This window comes from Pleuronectes platessa, chromosome 3 (genome assembly GCF_947347685.1).
Source record: "Pleuronectes platessa chromosome 3, fPlePla1.1, whole genome shotgun sequence".
NCBI lineage: Eukaryota > Metazoa > Chordata > Actinopteri > Pleuronectiformes > Pleuronectidae > Pleuronectes > Pleuronectes platessa.
In genome coordinates, this window is record NC_070628.1 from 2,611,395 (window position 1) to 2,618,707 (window position 7,313).

The 7,313-nt window shown below is 42.6% G+C and overlaps 1 long non-coding RNA gene across 1 annotated transcript; it reads right to left on the reverse strand.

The window, feature by feature from the left end:
* Positions 1-1,194: 1,194 nt before the first annotated feature.
* LOC128436964 (uncharacterized) lies at positions 1,195-3,435 on the reverse strand. Its single transcript, XR_008338142.1, has 3 exons — positions 3,318-3,435; positions 2,753-2,988; positions 1,195-1,391 (listed from the first exon to the last, which is right to left on the reverse strand). It is a non-coding gene; the product is annotated as an uncharacterized LOC128436964 (long non-coding RNA).
* Between the last annotated feature and the right edge of the window lie 3,878 nt (positions 3,436-7,313).

The window sequence follows — 7,313 nt, forward strand, 5'->3', positions numbered from 1 at the left end:
AGTGGTCTCTCATTTCAGGCTTCCTTTCAAAGTTGCGCCTGAGCGACTTGAGACGGTTCAATGCCTGTGGCCTGTTATTGGGGAGCCGTTGTTGTGGACATTTAAAGGGTAATGGAGCTACACAACTGTTGTTTGCATCTTTTGTTAGTCCTTCTTTCATTATTTTCATGAAGGAGATGTCCTGGATAGACGGAGCCATGTTGTTGTCGTCTTTGGTCTGCTTGAATATGTTATGTCCTAGGCTGTCAACATCACAGTTTGATATCTCCTCAGGATGTGTTTGGAGGTGATTTGTGGCCTGGATGTCACTGTATTTTTCCTTTACATGGAACACGTTAGGACACGGTTCGAAGAGAGTAGGGCGTCCCCGTTCCGTGGTGTTTGTGTAGAAGGCGCTCACTGTCGGTGGTTTGTGAACGTGGCCTAAACATACATTTCCCACAATGACCCATCCCTGATCAAACTTCTGAGCATACGGTAGGTTGTGTGGGCCATTGACCTGTTTGCGGACCTTATGGACCCTGATAATATCCCGACCTAAGAGAAGCATAATTGGGGCCTGTAGGTCGATATCTGGTATGAGGTGTGCAACTGTCTTTAGGTGTGCGTGATAAAAAGCTGCATTGGGAGTTGGAATCTCATCTCTGTTATTTGGAATGTCGTCACATTCTATGAGGCTGGGTAGTGGGATGCTGACGGTCCTATCCAAAGATTCCACGATGTAGCCACTGGCCCTCCTTCCTGTCGCTTTCTTTACTCCAGCACATGTTTTCAATGAGTAAGGAGCACTTGGACTTTGGTCATTGAAGACTTTGAAGAACTGTGAACGAACTAGTGATCGTCCAGAATTACATACATCTTCACTGCTTTGTCAGCGTGGCCAGCTGGATACACTTTCACGAAGGATACTTTAGAGCAGGATCGGTTCGTCACATCTCCGCCACAGACATCTGTACATTTGGTGGTGACATGGGGTTGTGGAGAGCTATCCTGCTCCCCGCCATGCTCTGGAGCCGAGTATGTGCCTTCAACCCAGGGTGCAGGTCCAGGGTGAAGCGCTGTGTGGTGTTTTTCACTGTTACATTCATAACATCGAACATTAAATGTGCAGTTCCTTGCAATGTGTGATGATGAAGCATAGCATTTGAAACAGACGTTATTCTCTTTTAAGAATGTCTTTTGGTCTTCGATGGACTTTTCTCTGAATGCACGGCATTTGCGTAGAGGATGAGGTTTTTTATGGATTGGACACAGTTTGTTACAGTCGACGAATTTCGTTGAGGGCTCCCTAGGATCAGAGATGGCTTTTGGAAATATCTCCGTTTTGTGAACCGAGACTTCTCGCTGTCTGTTTGGCTTCCAAGCTGTTTTTTCTGTCCTGGGAGACATGTCTGAGGAAGAGACAAAGTTGAAACTTGGGTCATTTTTGACACTAGCTTCAAGGCTAACAAAGTTTACGAAGTAGGCAAAGGGGGGATATGAAACGTGATATTGCCGCTTGTAGGATGATCCAACTGACGCCAACTTTTCCTGCAGACCGAAGGGGAGTTTCTGTATAATTGGGTTGACGCCTCTCGCTGTATCGAGGAAAGAGAGGCCGGGTAGGTCTCCTTCAGCTTTGGCTGACTCTAGTTCCATTAAAGGATCACTCAACTTTGTTAGTTTTGAATAATCTCGATTTGTTATTTTTGGAAAGGCGTCGATACGTTTGAACAGAGCATCTTCTATTACTTCTGCGGAGCCATAAGATTGTTCAAGTCTGTCCCATATCATAGCCAAGCCTGTTGATGGGTGATTGATGTGTATTGCTCTTATGTGCACGACGTGTTCTGCTGACTCTTTGCCAAGCCACTTAAACAGGCGATCCATTTCCTCACTTGGTGTCAGGTCCAAACCTCTGGTTGCGTTCTGAAAAGAACGTTTCCAGGCTCTGTAGTTCTGAGGTGTGTCGTTGAATTGAAGTAGACCTGTTGCCACAAGCTCACGACGAGCAAAGTATCTCACGAAGTCGCTAATGTTGGAGTTGTCATTATTGGTGTTTGACGATGTGGGATAGGATTTAAGAGCAGGATGACCTTTGTCGTTTTGAGGTCCAAGACCTTGCTCAGGAGTGCCATTGTGGTTGTCAAACCGAACATTGCTTATCCTATCGACCTTTTTATCTTCAAAGATGTAAGGCTGCTGTGAGGTGAGGCCAGTCGGTTGAGAAGCTGCATAGTGGCCATGTGTATGATGGGGAGCTATATTGGCTTGGGCCGGATGGACTGAGTTGGTTTCAGATTTGATAGATAAAGCTGGAGTTTCGTAGTTAGAGTTTGGCCCTCTATTTGTTACAACACCATCATCAAACAGCTGAACGTCTGTGTTTTGTGATTCGGCTTGGTCAATCACATATTGTTCTGTGCATTGTGCAGCTTCCAAAGGACTGGAGTCCAAATTTAACATGAAACTGTGTCTTTCACTATTTGCATCTACCGCTGCTTCAAGGGTTTCGGCCTCAGCTACGGCTGCAGCTGTCTCTTTCTTGTAATTGAGCATTTCTATTGAGGCTTCTAGCTTAGCTTTTTCTAGCTTTAGGATATTTCCTCTTCGGCGTAGGACATGCGTGCCTTTGCTGCATCTGCTCTCACTCTTGCTTTAGCTGCAGCAGACCCCATTGAGGATACCTTTGAGTATGCAGTAGAAGACGTAGCGCGGGACCGCGTCTTCAATGAAGTTGCTTCTTCGGACATGGCGTTGTCTGGTGACGTACCTCTGTTTAGACACCGCTGTGATGGTCATCCACTGGCTGCGTGTGATGACGTTGTTGGTAGCGTCTGTCAGCTGGCTGCGTTATCTTGCCCGCTAGAAAGCCGTTGTTTTACTATGCTGCCCTCAGTGTATGTGCTGTGATACACCTCGGCAGTTAGACAAACTCCTTCTTGACATCATGACTCTTAAGACAGTTGTCCGTTGTCCACAGGTTTATTGACGTAAGAAAGAGTAAAACTAAAACACACAAAAGGCATAATGAATACAAACAAAATGCTTTCTCTTTAACCTTACACATACACACAATGTAAATATACTGATTCTTCAATGAAATGAATTGCTTTGTTTAACCGCTACTTTTTATGAATTTACTGCTGATTTACCTACTTATGTTCCTGTAAACCACTGTATTTTAACATATCATCGACTATTTATTCTGTCATAGCGGAGTAGTCATTAACTATAATGACTCGATGGACTTTGTGCATAAAACTTCCCAAACTAAACATTGTCACAAAAATAATCATCTGCGATCATAAGTAACAATTAAACAAATCAATACATACCAACGATGCTGTCAAAAGGCATAAGATGCAGACAGACTCAACTGGATTGGAAAACTACTGAAAACAGCGGCTCTGAGCCATGCTCTTCCTTAACTTCCTGATAATAAGTCACCTGACACGTTAAAGGAAATTTCCTGTTTCAAAATAAAACGTATGTTTCAAAATAAAACGTATAACATTATGATTTAACCATTGTAACAAAACACAATCAATGGGAGGGACCAATAATCATTTTCTTGAGGGGGGTTTCAACAACAATATTTTGGATTATGTAAATACACAAGTCAACAAATATATAGGTCTTGTCCAAATTATAAATCTAATGAAGAATTGAGACATAATAATATTTAAAGGACTATTGAGGTCGTCATGAATCATGAAGCATTTGACATTAAAAAAATGTGTCTGGACGATTAAAGTACAGTTTGTACATTTTGAAGATTTAACAGGAGATTGTTGCAGAAGTGACACCCGCTCATCCAGGAACACAAAAAAGATTAATGTTATGTATTCAAGTTTCCATGGTGACATGTCAAACTTTGATGTTTTAACTTGAAACAGGAATTTGTTTTAACTCAAATTTACAACGCCTAATCTCAGTAAGAGCGTTCGGCTCCAGAGCCGCGGGTGGCCGAACCCTGTGTGGAACCGAGTGTGTCTGGTGTATTGGACGTTTTTTTGTCTGCTGTGGCAGCAGTGCCCATCACTTTAAAATGTCCTCTGGAAACACTTCCGTTGTCGTTTCTTCTCTATTTGCTGCGCGTTTCTGTAATGTGTTGTGTTGTGTTGTGAACTTGATGAAGATGATTTCTTACTTTGTTTGTGTTTTGTCAACTTGCATGTGTTTTCTTAAGTTGCTGTTCGTTGAGCTTTCATGGCCACCGTACTTCTGAGCTAAAACACTGACAAGAGTCCGAAATAGACTTGAGGGCTGATGCAGAGTAAAAAAAAAGTCACATCAGCTGACATATCATATATTAAAAGAACATTGTCATTGATTCATAAGATGTTTGTTATCAAACCTTTATGATAAATATTGTGCAGTTAAACAATGAATTTGAATGACTCCAAACTAGAGTGGCAGTTGTAGTAGAGCACAACTGCCAAAAAAACAAGATCTTACAATGTTAAAGAAAGCATCCTGGATCTGCACCAACATCTTTCGAGTAATTGTTGCGTTATTGTGCACGCACACCAACCAGCCAACAGACTGGGGTGAAAACATAACCTCCTGGTGGAGGTGATGAAAGCAAATCACAAATACAACCACAGATGTAGAGCTGCAATTCAAAACATCATCGTTTTTACTGTAAAGCAAAATGTAGCATCTCTTCTGCATTGTTTATTTCCTGACATGGGAAACAGCCCTCTGTTAATTTTTGTTAAATACAGCCGTAAATATTATACTTGTCATGGTGATAGTCAAAAGGTTTTTGTTTTTCAGGTGTCCATGGAAATTCATGCAACAGAGTGAATTACAGTGCCATGCATAAGTATTCACCCCCCTTGGACGTTTTCCCATTATGTACTGTTACTAACTGGAATTCAAATAGACTTAAATAAACTTTTTCCCGTTTGATCAACAAAACATGCATAGTACTTTGGAGGTGCAAAATAAATTTTATTGTGACACAAACAATAATGAGAACAAAAAAGTTGACATCTGTTAGGTGCATAAGTATTCACCCCCCTGTGTCAATACTTGGTAGAACCCCCTTTCGCTGCAATTACAGCTGCAAGTCTTTTGGGGTATGTCTCTACCAGCTTTGCACATCTAGAGATGGAAAGGTTTGTCCATTCTTCTTGGCAAAAAAAGATGAAGCTCAGTCAGATTGGATGGAGACCGTCTGTGAACCGCAATCTTCAAGTCTTGCCATAGATTCTCTATTGGATTGAGGTCTGGGCTTTGACTGGGCCATTTTAAGACATTAACATTCTTTAATCCAAACCATTCCTTTGTAGCTCTGGCTGTATGTTTAGGGTCATTGTCCTGCTGGAAGATGAACCTCCGCCCCAGTCTCAAGTCTTTTGCAGACTGCATCAGATTTTCTTCAAGGATTTCCCTGTATTTGGCTCCATCCATCTTTCCCTCTATTCTGACCAGTTTCCCTGTACCTGCTGAAGAGAAGCATCCCCACAGCATGATGCTACCACCACCATGTTTCACTGTTGGGATGGTGTGCTCAGGGTGATGGGCAGTGTTGGGTTTTCGCCACACATAGCGTTTTGCATTGAGGCCAAAAAGTTCAATTTTGGTCTCATCTGACCAGAGCACCTTCTTCCACATGTTTGCTGTGTCTCCCACATGGCTTCTGGCAAACTCCAAATGGGATTTTTTATGGATCCCTTTCAACAATGGCTTTCTTCTTGCCACTCTTCCATAAAGGCCAGATTTGTGGAGTAGACGACTAATAGTTGTCCTGTGGACAGATTCTCCCACCTCAGCTGTGGATCTCTGCAACTCCTCCAGAGTAACCATGGGCCTCCTGGTTGCTTCTCTGATTAATTTTCTCCTTGTCCGACTCTTCAGTTTGGGTGGACGGCCTCCTCTTGGTAGGTTTGCGGTTGTGCCATATTCTTTCCATTTTCTTATGATGGATTTTATGGTGCTCAGAGAGATGTTCAAAGCTCTGGATATTTTTTTATAACCTAACCCTGCTTCATATTTCTCCACAACTTTATCCCTGACCTGTTTGGTGAGCTCCTTGGTCTTCATGATGCTGTTTGTTCAGTAATGATCTCCAACAAACTGTGAGTCCGTCACAGAACAGGTGTATTTATACTGAGATTAAATTGCAGACAGGTGGACCCTATTTACTAATTATGTGACTTGCAAATGTGACTTGTGAATGCAATTGGTCGCACCAGATCTTTGTTAGGGGTTTCACAGTAAAGGGGGTGAATACATATGCACTCAACACTTTTCAGATTTTTATTTGTAAATAATTGTGAAATCCATGTAATATTTCCCCCCACTTCCAAATGATGCACTATTTTGTGTTGGTCCATTACATAAACTCACGATGAAATCATTTTTAATCTGTGGTTATACCATAACAAAATGTAGAAAAGTCCAAAGGGGGTGAATACTTATGCAAGGCACTGTACACCGACAGGAACATCTGTGCCTTTAAAGGCTCCTCAGTGGACATCGCTTGCAGTTACAACAGTCCCTCTGATCCTATCACATCTAAGTCCTGGTTTATTGCTGAGCGTGAGGATGTGCAGCTGCATCGTCCTCAAGCTGTGGACTTAGTAAAAGACCCAGAGTTCAAAGCTCGTGTTCAGGTCCTTGATCCATGGCGAGGGCGCTCCACTCTGAGGATAATGAACCTGAGACTGAGCGATTCAGCCCAGTATCGCTTCACATTCAAATCACAGACGTTTGAATGGGACAGAAGTTTCCCTGGCACAACTCTGACTGTCACAGGTACTGAGGAACACTAAGTCACTGTGTTGTTCACTGGTTCTCAACCTGGGGTCCCACAGCTGCTTCTATGTGTGTTTCCTGTTGACAGATCCAGATGTTCAGGTGATCTGTTCTCCGATTGGTCCAACACTGACTTGTCACAGCAGCTGTCTTCTCTCTGGTCGTCCCTCCTTTGTCTGGTTCAAGAATGGAACAGAAGTTCACGGGGAAACGTCTCCAACTTTCAGGGGATTCCTTCACCCTGATAACAGCTATTCCTGTGCTTATGAGCATCACCACTCGTCCCCTGTGTGTGAGTTGACTCCAAAATGTCCAAAGTGGAAACTTGAAAGGTTGAGCCTGGTGTTTTTCTGTATTTTAATAATAGTAAAAAGAAAAATCCCTAGAAAAGAACAAATCATTTCCTTGTTATTGAAACACTTTTCATATCCAACAGAATATAGACTAAGAGCAATATATCAAATCATAAAAAATTTCCCTGGCCCACCCCCTGCATACACCTGGTACAAGGAGAACCAGACTTTGCTCAACAGAGCAGCTCAGTTTTCAGCTCCACCACGTTGTCT